The 21,454-nt window shown below is 38.3% G+C and overlaps 1 non-coding gene across 1 annotated transcript; it reads right to left on the minus strand.

Moving 5' to 3' along the window:
• Positions 1–74, minus strand: TRNAR-UCG (transfer RNA arginine (anticodon UCG)). The gene has a single exon. It is a non-coding gene; the product is annotated as a tRNA-Arg (tRNA).
• Positions 75–21,454: the final 21,380 nt, after the last annotated feature.

Raw genomic sequence — 21,454 nt, forward strand, 5'->3', positions numbered from 1 at the left:
CGACCACAGTGGGAGTCGAACCCACGACCTTTTGATCCGAAGTCAAACGCGCTAATCCACTGCGCTATGCGGTCTTCTTGTTATTTGGTAACTCGTTTTTTTAATTTTTACTAGAACCTACATTTTTTGAAAAGGATTTATTCGTGATTATAATTTCTGGTTTTAGTTTAAAAAATTAATCAAATGAAAAAACATGTATAAACAAAACATTATGCCAACATACTTATTTAAGTTATTATTGTTACAGTCCTATTAGATTAGAAATGTGATTGTATGAATCCTAGTATATCTAGGGATATTTTTTATATTTCCTTTATTAGTCTAGTTCCTCTTAGAGATGTAATTCTAAAAGGATAAGGATTTTACCTATCCTACTACTATAAATAAAGGCACAGTGAGATGAAATATAACACACCTCACAAGTACACATCTCTCTCTTTCTCTCTACTATTACCGCACCCCTCTCTCTAAGGCCTTCATAATTATTTAGTAAATTATGCCTACAACATGTTATCAGCACTCTCTTGAAGCTGCGCTAAAGAGAATTTGATCTTCAATTAGAGTATTACGTTTTAATCATTCTTTTTATGATTAATTTATTATTTTATTATTGATCTACATGCTATTGATTCAATTTAATTTTTCTGTGTTGAATGTGATACAACACATTAGAGATGCAATTCTAGTTTTCTGAGAAGGATCTTCTACAAATTCAAAGGATTTTGTTGTTTTCTACCAATCACGTACGCTTAAAATAAAGTAAGATATTTGAAACGACCATGAAGCATGAAAACATTCCCCATGATGCATGAACTCCTTACATTTATATGTACCTTCTAGTATATATTGTGTATATGTTTCATATATTTGTCAATATATACACACACACACACACTCTCACACACACATGTTTCATGCATTATGCAATTTTTGCTATGTGGAATATGTGAGTCAAAGAATTGAAAGAAATTAGAAGTAATTAGGGTTTTTCAAATCCTAAGAATTCGAAAAGAATATGGGAAAATTGCAGCTCGAAGTTGCGTTGAGCCAAATATGTACGATTGCTTGGGTTCTTGACGATTAGGCTGCGCAGCCTCAATTTGTGCATGCCTCACCAGAAGCTAGCCTTGTTGGGCTTCTGTTTCCTGGCCCAAAATTCAACACCAGCTCTGCTGGGTTTCCTCCATGATATGGCCCGCCTGAAGCAATCCATCATCTTGGCCCAAAGTTAGAAGCCTTATGCTGACTGGGTTTGCTCATGTGTTAACCAGAAGCCAGCGAAAGCTGGGCTTATTTCACGCGTTAGCCTAAAGCCAACAAACCTAGGGTGCTGGGCTCTAACCCCCTTCCCTGGCCCGCTGACCTACAGTTAGGTTGGGCTACTTTGCAGCCATATTCCCAAGGCCCAACAGCTATAAACTTGACCTATCACTTTGTAGCTAGCCCAAGCGTGTTGGACTGTCCTTTTATATTTTTTCTTCGACCCGATGCCATGTATTGGCATCCGCGTTTCATAAACATACACATATAATTTTTTGGGGACGTTTTTGGTTAACGCTAATTAAGCTATAATTCAATTGTTACTTAGCCCGCCGCCAATTAAAGCTAATAAGACTCACATGTCATTATTTTGCTTCTACAATCGATCCTGAATGATCCCGATCTATTGAATTAATTAGAAGTGACCTGCAGTCCCTCAATCTAACAAAAAATCCAAAATTATTGATCTGAATATCACTTTTGGCCATTATCGATTCAATAATTTATTTCTATTATTTGAACCGTTGACATCCTTTCGTAGTCCCGAAACGCTCACACTTGAATTCCTAAAGCAACTCAAATCCACTACACTTAAATCAACATATTGCATTATGTGTTCTTGCAGGAACCTCTCTTTTATGAACTAAACGTTCATAAACTAAATTGAACCTATAGTTTCAAATTTAGTGCCTTTGAAACTCGAAGTTTTCATAAAACAATACACCCATGAAAACCCGACTTTTTCATGTAAACCATGTCTTAGAACCCGAGTGTTCTAACTTTGATGCTTATGGATGATTCATTCCCATAGCACCAATCACAATCTTGTTCCCTCTAATTCAGTGGATTGTCGAACCGTCACAAGTTCGATTTCCCTTATTTGGACGTTTCTAATAGAAACTACTGTGCGTGGGGTACAATATATGAATCTTCACTTGATTATCAAGAAGCTGAGAAACCATTAAAGCCAACAATGGAAAGGAAGAGCTGAATCAGCTTCCGCCATGATCTTCATTCGAAGACTTATGCTTGAAGTATTACAAACGAAAGTACCTCTCGAACGAGGATTCCATGGCCTTTTGACTTGCTTATACATACCGTTTAATCATGAAAGACATTACCTGAAGCACACCATGATTACGTCCCTGAATGAGTACAATTCTAAAGTTTATAAATCAATCGAATTTTGATTGGAGAATACTTTTCTCATCCTTCCATGTTTCCAACTCACTCCTGAAGCAGCAGTGTAGAAAGTGGAAGTCTACCAAATTCTTAGATCAGATTACTACCACAAACGTGAGAGAAAGGTATAGACTAAGTTCGGCTAAAGTTTATCGAATGGCTTGACCAAGTTCGGTCGAAGCCTACAGAACGATGATGCCCTACTTCGGCATGGATGCACTGAAAGGCATACTCTACTTCAGCAGAGGTGCACCGAATGGTACTTCTCTGCTTCGGCAGAGGCCTACCAAACAGACCCCTTCAGCTTCGGTTGGAGCCTACTAAATCCAATTTTGGGTTTGTCCCTCATAATCCAATTTCGAGTTTTTTTTTTTTAATTTTTTAATTTTTTTACAACATATGGTAGAATCAGGGCTTGCCAAGGTGTGGCATCATGCCTGAAATGTGACCCTTGGCACCTAAGACCTAAAACTTCAAGAATAAAGGATAGTGTTCCCGAACCTTAACCCTACATAATCTACTTCTGTCTTCATGGAATAGATTATTGGTTATGCGCCTGTTTGTACCCCTACCAATGTCGTTGAGGAGTACCATTCTCATAGTCAATATGTGAGACTAATTTTGCTCTACCGATCATTGTTGGAAGAGCAGAATTTTGACATGGATGGCCTTGTTGGTCGAATCCCCTTAGTAAACCATTTACTTTGTGAACATTTTTCTATGTTCTTGGATTCATGTTTGGTGTTTGTTTTCGTTGTGGATAATTTTATTGATATTGTCCTCGAATACGAGTTAATTGAATCATGTTTCTTGTTTTTATGTGACTGAATTCAATTAAGCACTTGATTAGGTACGAATGTGGGGAAAGTTAGTTGTCTGGATGAATGCGACACTACGCACACTAACTTTACACCTAAATCACATTTCTAGCAACGACTTCAGGTCTATCCAACCTGATTAAGAGCATTGGCACGTTCCTCGTTGTATGAATGATATTGAATTACCATGTCAGAGACCTTATACTCTATCCATTCCGGAAGAACATCAATAAGTTTTCGTAAAGATATATTCGAGATGACAATGATCATGAATGAAACCACTGTGGAAAATAGAGTGAAATATCTTTGCACCACCTCCAAAAATAGCTTGAAGCTTTGATTTGGGGCCAATGGGTTGTCTCCTAACTGGGAACACACCATTTAGATTAGATTTGATTTTAGTTATTCTTTCTTATATGAACTTGTATTCCTTGAGGATGAAGGATTTCTTCTTCCTCTTATTACTATAAATAAAGGGAACTTTAACGAAAAGTTCCCGGTATTGTTCACTTTAACGAAAAACCACATTTTTACACTAAAAAGTCAATACTGCTACTATTCACTTTACCTTTTATTTTGTCCTTATCATTAAAACTCAAAGTTTTCAAACATTTTTCATTAGTTTTCCTATAAATAAAAGCACTGCGTAGGGGGATAACACATCCTCTACACACATCCCTTTGCACATTCTACAAACACATATCTCTCTACAATCCCTCATTGCCACCAACCCTCTTCCCCTTGCCATATAAAATAGGCCACAACAATCTACATACACTTCTATCACTTGGCTTAGAGCTTGGTGATTGAGCATTTTACTTGCTTTGACACGACTATTTGGGGCACTTAGGTCAAACAATGGTGCTAAAACACATCTTCTTACCCGAAGTAAGGATCTTGTGCCTACAAGCACAGTTTTTCAAGCCTGCTCATTAGGGAAATTGATTTCATCCCTCGCAAAGATACGAAACGACCATCTTTTCACAGTGGATACAAGGGAATATATGTGGACTAATCCAACCAAAATGCAAACCATATAAATACTTATGGTTTTGGTTGATGAATTGAGAAACTAGTCACATGTTTATCCACATACATTGTTGCTAAACCCCCTGGCCGATTAAGGGCTCACCATCCTACTTATCCCATAAAGTCTGAGAGACTGCATAATGCCGGAGAGTTTATATCGACGGTTTTCGATAAAGTATTGCATGTCTTTTGGGTTTATATTTGAACACTGAATTCTCATGTTCACCCTAAATAGCTTCGCCTAGCGATCATAAAGCGCAATTTCAATAATCACCCGGATTTTGGTAAACTTACCAAGTTTTTAGTTTCTGCCTAAGGCTATGCAATCTTGTACGCAGTTATGTTGGTCTTCCTTGAGGCCCGTTGCCACCCAACCATTTTGACGTTACAGTTGGTTATTGGGTACGAACCTGACGTTTTTTTGTATTTGTGCATTTGGATGTGCATTTCATGTGCCAAGTTGCACCGTCACAACGTACCAACATGGGTCCTCAACGAAAGATGTGAATCTTTGTCAATCATGATTCTCTTTCACACTAGCTCTCTTAGAGGCCTTGCATGCGATCTCTTTACAGCTCATTTACGAGTTGTCACTTCAATGAGATAGTATTCCCGCCGTTAGGGGGAGATAAGAATGTCAACATTCCTGTAGAATGATGCAAATTTGCATGGACGTCACTCACTATGTCTCATCTCGATCCCCATGCCGCACAAATGTGATAAGCAAATGCGATGAATTCTAGCTTCAGAATGTTGCTCCAAACGCATTCCTTTGATCTAGCTAAAAGTGATGAGATCATATACCAACAAAAAACATGCCTGTAAGGATAGATGTACTTAACGAATGTTGAGTCAACATCCCTGGAGGATGTGCCACCCTTGTTGGACGATTTAGACGCCCCTGTTGGACGGTCCGGTACACCGACGAATAACCAATCAATCTATCTTGGCGTGGAGCAAGACAGATTACTCAGTTCATAGGATTCACTTCTAAAAGAGGAAGACACGGCACAACAATGAATCTATACTTGATCCCTGTCTCAAATCATTTCCATCTCATAAGATTAATCGGATTACTCCCGAGACTTGAAGTTCTTGGTCCAATATACTAGTTTGGATGAGTTAATGGAATTGAAATGAGATTACCATTGATGATATTTTCACTTATATGGTAGCTACTGACATAAATGAAAAGCGACGATATCGAACCGTGTTTTGTTGATTAAGTGACAACATATAACTGATTTGACAACCGAAATTACAATCCAGGTCAAATTCATTACCAAAGTGTGTTTTGGACCCATCGTTCCTACACTGCCCAAGGTAATTCTATTGTGTTACAATTGGAAAATGAAGCGTAATGAAATGAATGAAATAGTGCAATATGATGCATGTCTTACGGCGCAACGTTTCTCTCAAAACGTCCTGTGATTGATAGCAGCATTATGAAATGTAGTTAGTGTTTTCTACATGGGGATAAAAATACAAAGATTTACATGTAAGTTTCCGAAGAATTACATAGACTGGTTCAAATAGTTCCAAACCATGGAACACCCTCTTAACTTGTTTGAGGGGTTCACTTAAAGATTGAAACAATCCAACGGATGTGGTATACCCGTCTAAGTGATTATTTGATCAGTTAAGGATGAATTATGCCCTTGCGTGTTAAACTATGAAGTCTTATTCCAAATTGCTAGAGTTACGGTTTATGTCGTTAACATGAATCTTCCTAAGATTCCGAATGAGCTGAAGAAAACTACCTCGCACCTAAAGAGAAATTTGAGATGAAGGATCTTGGGAAAACTCGTTTATGCCTTGAAGTTCAAGCATTGTTTTGACGGTATTTTGGTCTACCAGTCGAACTACACTCTGAAGGTGTTACATTTGAGTATACTTGTGATCGTCCATACGTTATATGCAAATGAGACCCTTGAAGAGGTTATGGAATCCAAAATTCGATATATAAGTTCAACTTTGTGCTTCGTTGTACTTAGCTCATTGTGTTAGATAGGACATCTCATTCGCTGTTGATCTATTGGTAAAGATGCAGCACCGCGTCTACACGTAACCACTGAATTGGTATTAAAGACGTACTCTTAAAGTACTACGAATTTAGGCAAATCCCAATGCATCTCGAGTGGATCCAACCCCCCTGATCCTCAGAATGATGCTTGCCTTGTTTGTTATGCTAACGGTGGTTACTTATCGAACCCGCACAAGGCAAAATCCCCGAATGGTTTTGTGTTTACTGTTTAGGGATATTGCAATATCTTGGAGGTCCACGATATGACCTTAGTTTCGAAATAATCGAATCGTTCCAAGACTTACCTCACTTCAATATGCCACATGTGAGACTTGTTGAGTATCTTCGAAGTACTTGTTGTTTTCATTCATCATTGAGTCCCAACTACGATCCATGAAGACTATGCCGCATGTATCAACCTGACCAAGCTATGATACATCAACAAAGTCAACGCCAAGACATATTGCGTTTACACCACATTAGTAAAGCATCAAGAGATTGAAGTCATGCAAGTCGATCCCAGACAACCTTGTCGATCTCTACACGACGTCACTGTCGAAGTCAACCTTCCAGAAACTTGTCCGAGGAATTGGTATGCCTAACTATCATATGCAATGCTTGTAGTTCTCATTTGGAAGTTCTGTCAAACTCAGGGGGAGTATCCATAAGTATACTTACTTGATCTTAATGTACTCTTTTTCCCTACGATTATGAGCATTTTTCCCACTGGGTTTGGCTACCTAACTAGGTTTTGACGAGGCACCCATCTTGGGTTGATTATACCTTTGTGAGTTCTTCTACTTGCATCTAGAAGACTTATAGTTTTGACTTAATGCAACTTCTCACTTTTCTCCTTAGTCTATGGATTTTCTTCTACCTTGGGTTTTACCATAGCAAGATTTTGTGAGTTTTTACCTTTTTATGCATTCTTCTGTTGATATGAGACTCGCATTCGCTCATTGTGCCGATGACTTCATCAACTGTACTTGCTTCATCAATAAAGACTTGATGCACCATTTACTTGAGTATTTACACACTAAAAGGGGGAGTGTTGCCGTCCTATTAGATTAGAATGTGATTGTGTAAATCCTAGTGTATCTAGAGATATCTTTACATTCCCTTTAGTAGTCTAATTCCTATTAGAGTTGTAATTCTAAAAGGGTAAGGATTTTACCTAACCTACACACAATGGGGTGAAATATAACACACATCACAATTACACATCTTTCTCTTTCTCTCTACTATTGTCGCACCCCTCTCTCTAAGGCCTCCATAATTGTTCAGTAAATTATGCCTACAACAATTATACATTTTTTCTTAGGAGTTTCATTCCCACTTCAGGATAATCTCTTGTAAAACCATATAGTTTAACTTCTCTAACTTTATTTTGTTAAGGTTAGAAACAAAACTAACCAACCAAAATAAAACATCTCCAATGAAATGGAAAAGTCACTATAGTATAACCCTCAATTTGAGGACTATATATATAATAAGAAACTGTCACATCCCGGCCTGGGGCGGATCGCTTCCCGGGCCCGCTCCACCACCGTAGCACGATATTGTCCGCTTTGGGCTTACCATTCCCTCACGGTTTTGTTTTTGGGAACTCTCGAGCAACTTCCCAGTGGGTCACCCATTATGGGATTGCTCTAGCCCCCTTCTCGCTTAACTTCGGAGTTCCTACGGAACCCGAAGCCAATGAGCTCCCAAAAGGCCTCATGCTAGGTAAGGATAGGAATATACATTTAAGGATCATTCTCCTGGGCGATGTGGGATGTCACAATCCACCCTCCTTGGGGGCCCGACGTCCTCGTCGGCACACACGCGACATGAGTTAGGCTCTGATACCAATTGTCACATCCTGGCCCGGGGCGGATCACTTCCCGAGCCCGCTCCACCACAATAGCACGATATTGTCCGCTTTGGGCTTACCATTCCCTCACGGTTTTGTTTTTGGGAACTCACGAGCAACTTCCCAATGGGTCATCCATCATGGGATTGCTCTCGCACGCTACTCGCTTAACTTCGGAGTTCCCATGGAACCTAAAGCCAGTGAGCTCCCAAAATGCCTCGTGCTAGGTAGGGATGAGAATATACATTTAAGGATCACTCCCCTGGGCAATGTGGGATGTTACAATTTACCCCCTTTAGGGGCCCAACGTCCTCGTCGGCACACACGCGGCCAGGGTTAGGCTCTGATACCAAATTGTCACATCCCGGCCCGGGGCGGATCACTTCCCGAGCCCGCTCCACCACCGTAGCACGACATTGTCCGCTTTGGGCCCCGACCACGCCCTTACGGTTTTGTTTTTGGGAACTCACGAGCAACTTCCCAATGGGTCACCCATCATGGGATTGTTCTCTCGCGCTACTCGCTTAACTTCGGAGTTCCCATGGAACCCAAAGCCAGTGAGCTCCCAAAAGGCCTCGTGCTAGGTAAGGATGGGAATATACATTTAAGGATCACTCCCCTGGGCGATGTGAGATGTCACAATCCACCCCCCTTGGGGGCCCGACGTCCTCGTCGGCACACACGCGACCAGGGTTAGGCTATGATACCAAATTGTCACATCCCGGCCCGGGGAAGACCACTTCCCGGGCCCGCTCCACCACCGTGGTACGATATTGTCCGCTTTGGCCTTACCATTCCCTCACTGTTTTGTTTTTGGGAACTCACGAGCAACTTCCCAGTGGGTCACCCATCATGGGATTGCTCTAGCCCCCTTCTCGCTTAACTTCGGAGTTCCTACGGAACCCGAAGCCAGTGAGATCCCAAAAGGCCTCATGTTAGGTAGGGATGGGAATATACATTTAAGGATCACTCTCCTGGGCGATGTGGGATGTCACAATCCACCCCCTTAGGGGCCCGACGTCCTTGTCGGCACACCATGGCCAGGGTTAGGCTCTAATACCAAATTGTCATATCCCAGCCCAGGCGGGACCACTTTCCGGGCCCGACTCCACCACCGTAGCACGATATTGTCCGCTTTGGGCTTACCATTCCCTCACAGTTTTGTTTTTGGGAACTCACGAGCAACTTCCCAGTGGGTCACCCATCATTGGATTGCTCTAGCCCCCTTCTCGCTTAACTTCGGAGTTCCTACAAAACCCGAAGCCAGTGAGCTCCCAAAAGGCCTCGTGTTAGGTAGGGATGAGAATATACATTTAAGGATCACTCCCCTGGGCGATGTGGGATGTCACAGGCCCGGGGCGGATCGCTTCCCGGGCCCGCTCCACCACCGTAGCACGATATTGTCCGCTTTGGGCTTACCATTCCCTCACGGTTTTGTTTTTAGGAACTCACGAGCAACTTCCCAGTGGGTCACCCATCATGGGATTGCTCTAGCCCCCTTCTTGCATAACTTCGGAGTTCCTACGAAACCCGAAGCCAGTGAGCTCCCAAAAGGCCTCGTGCTAGGTAAAGATGGGAATATACATTTAAGGATCACTCCCCTGCACGATGTGGGATGTCACAGAAACTCCAAAATAAATTTGGACTAGCAGCATTGAAAGCTTTTTTTGTTAGTAAAATCTCTTTCTAGAGTTCTAAAAGTTTTTATTTATTATTTTTTTTTTTGGTAACAAATAAATAATATGAATCGTTCTAATAACCAATGAAGTTATATAATTTTTTTTATAGTTTATTTATAAGATTTATAAGTTATAAAAATGACAACTAATATTTATCAATTATGATTAATATTAACATCATAATGGTAAAAGAATAAATATTAATATATAATAAAAAAGAATATATATTAATATATAAGATAAATTACAATATAAACAATATGCATTAAAAATAAAATAAATAAAAAAGAATTAGTCTCATAATGTTTTAAATAAAACGAATATAAAATTGAATTTGTTTGACTTTAATTTGAAGCCAAATGTTTCTTTTGTTTCTGATATAGATAAGAATTCTGTTGTTTACTAAATTTTAAGAAGGAATGGTATTTTTTTGTTTCAAAAAAGGGTAAATGCAAGGGTTTCGCCTTTCATTTGGTATGTTTTATTATTTTCCGGATGGAGATTTTCACTTTCCCCATCGCTCTTACTCAATAATAAAAAGAATTTTTTTAGTTATATTTTTTATTTTATATTATAAAGAAAAGTCGTTGAAACTAATTTTTTTTTTGTCAAGTTGAAACTAATTGGTTAAGTTTAAAATGTTTTTTGTAATTTTTTAAACCATTATTTTTGGTTTTAGAAATTACTATCAGTATATAAATTCCTTAAACCCAATTAAATTAATAAAAGCCCCGTTTACATTTTTCGGAAGTTATATGACGAATGCGCCAATTTTGAGTGATTTATTTTAGATCCTAAGTTTCGATTGGAAGATCGATCAAGATATAATATATATATATATATGTCACATCCCGGCCCCGGGTCCACCACATCCTGGGCCTTAGCCACCACCGTAGCACGATATTGTCCGCTTTGGGTCCCGACCACGCTCTCACGGTTTTGTTTATGGGAACTCACACGAGAACTTCCCAGTGGGTCACCCATTATGGGATTGCTCTCGCGCGCTACTTGCTTAACTTCGGAGTTCCCATGGAACCCGAAGCCAGTAAGCTCCCAAAAGGCCTCATTCTAGGTAGGGATGAGAATATACATATAAGGATCACTCCCCTTGTGACATCCCGTCCCGGGATTATTAAAACGTACTAGTGAAATGACATTTTAGCCCCTAGTTCGTTTCGTTATTCTGTTGGTGGGTGGTGTGGTGTTGGCATGTGTTTGGAACCACACACACTCCCACACACAGACACTGTCTCTCTCTCCTTCTGTCTTCTCTCTCTCTGTCTCTCCCGTGCTCCCTTCCTCCCTTCTCCATTGAAACTGTACGGACACACACATAACCATACCAAACCTTGCAGATCAAGGGAACCAAGCATACCATTGAACTCGTGAGGTCGAGGCGAGCACATCCATACTATTTTTAGGTAAGGTTGTGGCCGTTTTCACGTCGATTCAGCGAGGTCCGTTGTAGTTACTATTCATGCAAACTTATTCTAGCGTGTTTTTGGACTTTTGAAGCTTGTAGTTGTGTTCGTGAGGTCCCAAGGAGCCTCGGAGTGCTTCGTTGGACAAATTTGGACGTCGGGATCGTTCTGTTCTAAGTTGGCCGGTTTTGGAGAGTTTGCACAGGTATAATCTAGTGAGTTTTAGACCTTAAAATGTGTATGGTTGTGTTCTACTAGTTTAGGGCTTTAATTTGGTGCAAGAAACGTGAAGAATGGTGGAAAAATGAGCGAGAAAACCCTAGTTGCAGGTTTTCCCAGTTTCCGGCGCCGGCGACGTCGCCGGAGACTGAACGGAGAAGGTGACGGAATATTCCGTCAATTCTGACGGAATATTCCTGACGCCGTTAACGGAATCTGTCAGTTTTGACGGAATATTCCTAACGGCGTCAGTGTGCGCCACACGTGCCTGCGCGTGGCTGGCGCGTGTGGCCGTGCCTTGGCCGGCGCGTGGGGGCGCGTGCGGTGGAGGAAAATTATTTTAAAAATATGGTTGTGTTCCTGAGGTTGTGTAGAGCACATTGGTATATTCAATTGTCCATTTTGAGCAATGTATGAGAAGTTATTACGAGAAGTTGGTTATGTGCTTTAAAGTTAACGTTTTTATAGTTATTTTGCATATAGGTGACACGTACTCCGAGGACGAGCGTGGTCACGCGAGGCAGGGGGGCTACGACCCTTCCACGTATCAGTGAGTGGGCTTTTGTTTTCCGTATATACCTATATACTATATTTTCCCAGAAATTGAATAAATGTTTATTAGTTTATGCCATGCATTATTTCATCATTATTCGAGCATTGATGGTCATATTAGTAGTTGCATATATTTATACATATGCATATTGGGTGCTGTGGACGCACAGGTAAGTGCCAGGTAAGTGGTATTCATATTTACATTCAGCAGTAGTTTGAGTTAGTTAGAGAGCTCATAACCTGCACCCCCGGTGTTAGTGCTCCCGCCCGTGGCCAGGGCACAGTCCTTCACGTGATGTTCACCTCCCGCACCTTATGCTCAGCTTGGATCCAAGCTAGGTGCACAGGCCTGTCGTACAGACCACATTAGGTGGTTCCGACTCGTAGGTGACCCGCGATTATTCGCACAGCCTTCACGTGATCGTAGCACTTATTTACACCCAGGCCTGTCGTACAGACCACTTTAGGTGGTTCCGATTCGTGGGCAGGTTCAGATATTGAGATTGAGATTTGAGCTCTATATGCAGCCGTACAGGTCACGTTAGGTGACTCCGGCTGCCAGATTACATGATATTGATATGTTTATACCTGGGCACTTGCATATCGTTATGAGACTTCGGCATGGTATATTTTAGAGTATATGGCATATATTTGAGCATGTTTAGCATACCTATACATATGTGTATATGTTTATTTTCTGGGAAGTATACAGGTTTTACGGCGAGGGGTTAGAAAGTATTTTTACGAATGATTTTCAAAGAGCTTTGTTTTTGCCCACTCACGCTTTTGTTTTGCGCCCCTCCAGGTTCTAGTTGATTAGCAGCTTCGGTGGTTTTCCCAGAGGATTCTTCCGGCATTTTCTGACAGATACTCACCAGCGTAGGGTCACCTTCGGGTGTACTTTTGTCGCAACTTTTTCGTTTGGGCTGCTATAGACCTGCTCTGAAATTGTATCTCACTTACTAGCACTTGTTTTAGTACTTTGTATGCTAGTTTTATTTTATTCGTACTTTTACATTACTACTTTATTAGCTTCCGCACGTGCACGTGGCTACGTCACCGTTGTGTGACGGCCAGCACGCTCCGATCTCGGTCGGGGTGTGTCACCCCTAGGCAATGTGGGATCTTACAATCTACCCCCCTTAGGGGCCCGACGTCCTCGTCGACACACCACGGCTAGGGTTTGGCTCTGATACCAAATTGTCACATCTTGGCTCGGGCCCCTACCACATCCCGAGCTCGACTCCGCTGTAGCACGATATTGTCCGCTTTGGGCCCCGACCATGCCCTCACGGTTTTGTTTCTAGGAACTCACACGAGAACTTCCTAGTGGGTCACCCATCATGGGATTGTTCTCGCGTGCTACTCGCTTAACTTCGGAGTTCCCATGGAACCCGAATCTAGTGAGCTCCCAAAAAGCCTCATGCTAGGTAGGAATGAGAATATACATATAAGGATCACTCCCCTGAGCGATGTGGAATCTTACATATATATATATATATATATAATTTTTTTTTTTAATTAAAAAAATTTAGAAATTTTTTTTGAATTACGGTACAATTTCTATATGATTGATATGACCATCCTAAATACCTAACTTAATGAGTTTGCTAAATCTTAACGCAAATTCTCTACACAATAAAGAATCCTAACGCAACCAAACTATGCAAATATTTACATAAATCTTTTGAGTGTATTGCTGAAATTGTGTTATATAAAAATTCTATTTTTTTATTAATTGATAAAATGAATTTTTCATTTTAGATTAATAAAATAAATGATAAAAGAAATGAATCATTAAAAAATGCAAATGAGGCAAAACATTGTTTTTACTTATATCCAGGGATTGAAGTAAAAATTATATAGTTACAATTGTTACATTTTAGTTTTAAGAGAGTTTAAAGTAATAGCCTACGAAAAATACATTGTTAGTTTAGTTAAATAAAATTGCCATCCTAAAATAATAAACAACTAAATAAAAAGATAATAATATGAAAAAGCAATATCATTAATGTTAACGAAAACGTTTTAGTCCCTAATTTTTGAAGAAGTTTTTATTCATCAATTTGAATGGTTTCCTAAAAAAAATATTGGATTGAATTAACTCCTTCAAGCTCAACGATTGAATAAAAATAGGTTATTATGATTTCGAATAAGCCGCTATGGTGAAATCGGTAGACACGCTGCTCTTAGGAAGCAGTGCTATAGCATTTCGGTTCGAGTCCGAATGGTAGCATGGCATCTTCTAAAAGAGTATGTCCTATAATGAATTTAGTTCCTGATTTCAATTCCTATAATTGAGGGACGCCCTTATTAATTTAATAATTTTTATGATATTTTCAACTTTAGAGCATATATTAACTCATATATCATTTTCGATCGTTTCAATTGTAATTACAATTCATTTGATAATTTTATTAGTTGATGAAATCGTAGGACTAGATGATTCGTCGGAAAAAGGGATGATAGCTACTTTTTTCTACATACCAGGATTATTAGTTACTTGTTGGATGTATTTGAGGCATTTACCATTAAGTGGTTTATATGAATCATTAATTTTTCTTTCGTGGAGTTTTTCCATTATTCATATTATTCAATATTTTAAAAAACATAAAAACCATTTAAGCACAATAACTGCGCCAAGTGCTATTTTTACTCAAGGTTTTGCTACTTCGGGTCTTTTAACTAAAATGCATCAATCTGCGATATTAGTACCCGCTCTCCAATCCCATTGGTTAATGATGCACGTAAGTATGATGGTATTGAGCTATGCAGCTCTTTTTTGTGGATCATTATTATCACTAGCTCTTCTAGTCATTACATTTTTGAAAATTCATAAGGATTTTTAGTAAAAGCAATAATTTAGAAAATGAGTCAGTTTAGTTTGGTGAGATTCAATATGTGAACGAAAGAAACAATGTCTTACAGAACACTTCTTTTATTTCATCTCAAAATTATTACAGGTATCAATTGATTCAACAATTGGATCGTTGGAGTTATCATATTATTAGTCTAGAGTTTATCATTTTAACAGTAGGTATTCTTTCGGGAGCAGTATGGGCTAATGAAGCATGGGGATCATATTGGAATTGGGATCCAAAGGAGACTTGGGCATTTATTACTTGGACCATATTCGCTATTTATTTACATATTAGAACAAATATAAATTTTGAAAGTGTAAATTCTGCAATTGTGGCCTGAATGGGCTTTCTTTTAATTTGGATATGCTATTTTGGGGTTAATCTATTAGGAATTGGGTTGCATGGTTATGGTTCATTTACATTAACATCTAATTGAATAAAAGACTTGACGAATATAAACATAGGACGACATACAGGTATATATACAAAAACTTCATGTAAACAATCAAGAACCATTTGAATCATTTCCATTACTTGATCCAAATGGTTCTCACAAATTCCAAAGATATCTAGTTATAATAGAATTCCAATTTATTTATTTTACTTAAAATGATACAAAATATTTTACTTAAAAGAATATAAAAGACTCATTTTTTTTATTGTATAATCAACCATTTTTAAAATCATGGGATTTCAGTTTCATTTTTTGGTATACTCACAAAAACTATCGAAAAAAATAATTGGATATAATAGCTTCGACCTTGTCAGCTGATAATGATAAAATGAAATCGGGATAAACACCAATACCTATTACAGTAAAAGGATAGAGATCGAAACAAATAATTCTTGTGGTCTAGAATATAAAAAAAGTTTGGGGCATTAAAAAGCTTGTATCCATGGAACATCTGGCTTAACATAGATAATGAATAAATAGGAGTTAATATCATTCCAATTGTCATTTCAAAAGTAATACAATTGATTAGTTGATGTTTCAAAATTTAACGTTGGTTCATTGGAACCAATACCCAAAACTCCCATTAATAAAAAAAAAGGAACTTCCTGTAGTGTTCAAAATAAAGTTTGTAGCTGAATACAAATATTTCTCTCCCCCCATCCCCCCCCCCCACCACATGGATAAAAGTAGATAAATTGGAATTAACTCTAACTCCCACATGATGAAAAAAAAGTAAAAGGTCTTGAGAAGAAAACATCAGAAAATGGAATAGTAGGGAATCTCGAGTAATCGGCCGAGTCGCTAAAGTAACTAAAGTTGTGATAAATCCTTTCAGTAAAATAGGTCCCATAGAAATTCCTTCTATTCACAATCTCCAGTAAAAATCAAGAAAATTGATCCATTCATAATCCTCCATCAGTTGCATTAATGGTTCATCCAATTGGAAACAATAATCGAATGCATAGGTTGTTAGAAGGAGTTCTATTATGCATATACCTATAGTATACCACCTAATTATCTTATTTCCTCTATGAGGGAGAAAGAAAATTAAGGAACCCACAAAAATTGGCAAAACTACAACCAGCGTTAACCAAGGAAAATTATTCAAGGTAAAAACAAGATAAACTTGGACCAGAAAAACCAGTGCTCAAAATAAATAGTTTTTGAGCGTGGGTTTTTGTCTGTAAAGTTAAAAAAATCAAATGTATTCAAGTAGGGTTTTTTGGAACGTATTAATAAGCCAGACCCATACTTTAAGTTATTTCATGCCATAAATAAACTTGAATGCTCAAGAAATCCGTCGAACAGGCGGATTCACATCTCTTACAACCGACACAGTCCTCTGTTCTTCGAGCAGAAGCAATTTACTTAGCTTTACACCCATCCCAAGGTATCATTTCTAATACATCTGTTAGGCAGGCACACACGCATTGAGTACACCCTATACACGTATCATAAATCTTTACTGAACGTGACATTTGGATCTATAAAATTTTTAATGTCAGAAAGTTTCAATCTAGTAAACTTGTAAATGAATCATATATTTAGACACCAGATGAATCAATAATTTATCATAATTTTTCTAATCAATCTACTTCTGGATTGACTCATGCAATAGAACCAAGATACTTTAATTTCTTACATTTTCAAAAACATGTATTATTATGTAATGTATGGTCATTCTAATTTATGAATATTAGAATTTATATGATATTGATATATACTACTTATTCAACAAATTTGATTGATTGATACAAGTTGATTTTCTGTTATGATAAATTGATGAAACAATAGTCAGGCCAATAGCTGCTTCAGCAAGTGTAATAGCCATAACAAAATTGAGAAAATATTTCCTTTTAATTTGCGACTATAAAAAAAATCAGAAAATGTTACGAAATTCATATTGACCGCATTCAGTATAAGTTCAAGACACATTAGGGCTATATCCATATTCCGGCTCATGATCATTCCATAGATACCAATAGAAAATAAATAGGCACTCAAAACAAGTACATGTTCGAGCATCATTGATCAACTCTTTATCAATTTCGATTCATTTCAATATGAACCGAACAACAATTCAATAGTTTCAATTGACTAGAATAAAAAAAAGTACGGAACAAAGGCAGATTTTCTATTGTTAATAGAATATATTTTAATGTGCATTGCTAATTCTATAAACTTTTACTGTCATGCCATGGCAATTGCACCTATCAAAGCGGCTAAAAGAATTATCGAAACGAATTCAAATGGAAGAAAAAAAATTTGTTGATAAATGAATTCCAATTTGTTGACTAACTTATCAAATCTTGCTCTATAATCTGGTTTGTTCTTGCAGTCCAAATAATTCCTTACCATAGCGTATCTGTAATAATAATCATGAGTAAAACAAAAATATTTGTACAAACTGGTAAAGTAACCACATCCCCAGTGGTCCAAAGATTCAAATCTTTGTAATATTCTAAACCAGTCATGAACATCACAGCAAATACGATTAAAACATTTATAGCTCCCACATAAATAAGGAGTTATGCAACAACTACAAAATTAGAGTTAATAGAATATAGAATAAGGATATACAAACAAGAACCAGTCCCAATGAAAAGGCAGAATAAATGGGGTTGGTAAATAATATGACACACCCCGACCGAAATCAAGGCGTGCTGGCCGTCACGTGAGGGTGACGTAGCCATGTGCACAGTGCGGAAGCAAAAGATAATAATAAAAGTATGAATAAATAAAAACCAAACTACTAAAAAAAAATTAGTTAAGGTAACACACTAATGCGAGACTAAGTGTGATGAACATAATTAGAGCACAAAGAGCCTAAGTGCAGTCCAGAAGAAGAATACTAATTACACAACACTCAAAGGTGATCCTACATTTGTGATGTTCTATCAGAACCACCATCAAGTCCTCGTGAACCATCAAAGCTGCTTCTAACTAGAACCTGGAGGGACGCAAAACAGAAAGTGTGAGTGGGCAAAAACAAAGCTTTTCAAAATCATTTCATTATCAAAAGTTCTAACCCCTCGCCGTAAAACCTGTATAGTTTCCCAGAAAATAGAATATACACATATATCAAAAACATGTTCAGAAATATGCCATGTCGAATGCCTCCACATAAAATGTAAGTAACCCAGGTAATGTCAATCAATGCAAGTAACATGTCAGCCGAAGTCACCTAATGTGACCTATACAGCTAAATCTAGAGCTCAAATCCCCAACTCACTAACTATACTTGCACACGAGTCAGAACCACCTAAAGTGTATGTACGATAGGACTGGGTGTAAATAAATACGCTCAAGTGCTACGATTACGTGAAGACTGGGTGAATAATCGCGGGTCACCTACGAGCCAGAACCACCTATAGTGGTTTGTACGACAAGACTGTGCACCTAACTTGGATCCAAGATGAGCGTGTGGTGCGGGAGGTGAACATCACGTGAAAGATTGTGCCCTACTCTGGGCAAGATCACTAACACTGGGGGTGCAGGTTATGAGCTCTCTATGCATCTCACATAACCACTAATTCACAATCATAAACCATAAACTTACCTGGCACTTACATGTGCGTCCGCAACACTAAACATACATATATGCAACTACTAATGCATAAATAAATAGGCAAACGCAATGCATGGCATTCATTCCATTTCATTTTCTGGGAAAAACCACAAGTATATAGGTATATACGGAAAACCAAAAGCCCACTCACTGATATGTGGAAGGGTCATAACCCCCTTGCCTCGAGTGAACGCTCGTCCTCAGGATAGGTCTCACCTATATGCGAAACAACTATAAAAACGTCAATTTAAAGCACATAACCAAAACTAGGTAATAACTTCTCATACAATGCTCAAATGGAATGTTTGGATATACCAACGTGATCTACTCAACCTCACGAACATCCCAATATTTTCAAAATAATTTTTCAAGATCCCAAGTGCCGGCGAGTGCACGGACCTACGCGCCCCCACGCGCAGCCATGTGCCAGTCACACTGACGGCGTCAATTAACGCTGTCAGGAATATTCCGTTAAACCCTAACGGATTCCGTTAAAACTGACTGACGATGTCAACATATTTCGTCCCAAACCTGACGGAATATACTGTCTTCTTCTCCGGCGAAACGCCGGTCGCTGGAAACCTGGAAAAATCTTCAAACCCTTCATTCTCAGTCGTTTCTTCACCAAATTTCATGAAACCAGTACCAAATTGAAGCTCTTAACTTGTAGAACATTTGCTTACCTGTTTAAAGCCCCAAAGATCACGAGATGTCGTCGGAGAAATTCAAGAAAATTTGGCCAAACTTGCAACTCACGATCCCGATGTCCAATTCCACCTAACGAACCACCCCGAGCTTCCTAAGGACCTCACTAAGCTTCCTAAAAGCTTCAAATTCCCTGAAAAACAATATTTCACGTGTGCATGAACAGTGACCAAATCGGAGATTCCTGGTTCGACGTGAAACCAAAGGATTCCTTACCTGAATTTGGTATGGTTGAACTCGTATGATCCTCACGAACACAAAGGTACCATTTTCCACTTTGATCCGTCACGTTTGCAAGGGTTTTGAGTCCCGTCCGTACAAGTGAGAAGGAGAGAGAGAGTTAGCGATAGAGAGAGACACGGGAGAAGATGATGTGGGTGTGGGTGTGTGTGGTCCAGGTGCAACCAACAAAACAACAAAACCACCCAAAATGATAAATACCCACCAAGGGCAAAATCGTCATTTCACACCTACGGTACGAATAATTCAGGACGGGCTGTCACATAATACCACCCCCATATATACCTCCTAGTATAAGAACCGATTCCATAAAAACTAAAAGAAAATCATGTATTCGTCCGGACAAATCCATTATATGTAAAATAAGTGATAAATAAATAGAAATATTTTTCATGACCTTATTGAGACCCGATCAGAATTTTTTTATTTATTATGATTTTTGAACCATTCCTAATTTAATCCTAAGTAAATAAATACTAGGGGATATGATTAGATGTAAGTACTATTATTGGTCTAACTAGCAATAGTGCCCGCGCGTTGCTGCAGATCTTAAAACTACTGAACATAAAAGAAGAAAACAACTAGTGCAAACTTGTAATGGATAGTTTGTAATTAACAGGTTTTTAGTATGTTCATACTATTTAAACACAGAAAATATAATAAGAAAAAGAAGCAGAGTGTTGGCAGAAAGTGATGTAATTTGCAGTATACTTGTAGTTCAAGTCTGTGTAATCAATTTTAGTTGTGAACACCGGTAACATATATAACTCAGAGAACAAAAATCAGCAGAAACTAAAGAAGAAAATGATGTGCACATAGAATATGCTGCAGTAACTATAAATTAAGGTTAGAAGTGTTTTGATATTGATATAAATTTGTGGTGGAGAATTATGCATAAGAGGATATGCAAAGAGTTATAAATATCAAACACAAAATGGACAAAATATTTTTACAAAGTTGTCTAAGTATATATAATTTACAGAAAAGACATTATCAAATGCCTTATCATCAACATACAAAAAATGATTTACCTAGCATTCCCCTTTGACAGTTAGTGCTTCACTGGCATGACTACTTGAAAAAAAAAATATTGTAAAAGAGCACATTGTTTATATACACAAAAAGTATGGGGAATTGATGTGAGGATCTACTATTTACACACAAAAAATTGTCAACTGATACTTGTCTGTTTTGGATTACAGATGCCAACATTCTTCAAGACATGAGCAAAAGTTTTTTTCTTTTTGCTTGAAGCAGTCACTGCAGAAAAAATAGTTTTCATCATGAGAAAAAAATGGAAGCTAAAAATGAAAGATAATGTTAATAACTGTGTAATAAAGTTTTGAGATGAACATATTCATAGCATGGAACAATTAATAATAAACTGTAGTTACCTAGTTTTTTTTGTATGGAGCAAAGTTTGTCTTTGAGCTGGTTGGTGACGATTTTCTTTTGAACAATTCCTGATCCTGATCTTGTGTATCTGTTTCACATATTTCTTCTGCTTCACTGTATCACAAATATTTAAGATATGAAAAAGATAAATTTAGACCATATTGAGTTGAATTTGAGATGCGGTTGACATTATTGA

This window comes from Pyrus communis, chromosome 7 (assembly GCF_963583255.1).
Source record: "Pyrus communis chromosome 7, drPyrComm1.1, whole genome shotgun sequence".
Lineage (NCBI taxonomy): Eukaryota > Viridiplantae > Streptophyta > Magnoliopsida > Rosales > Rosaceae > Pyrus > Pyrus communis.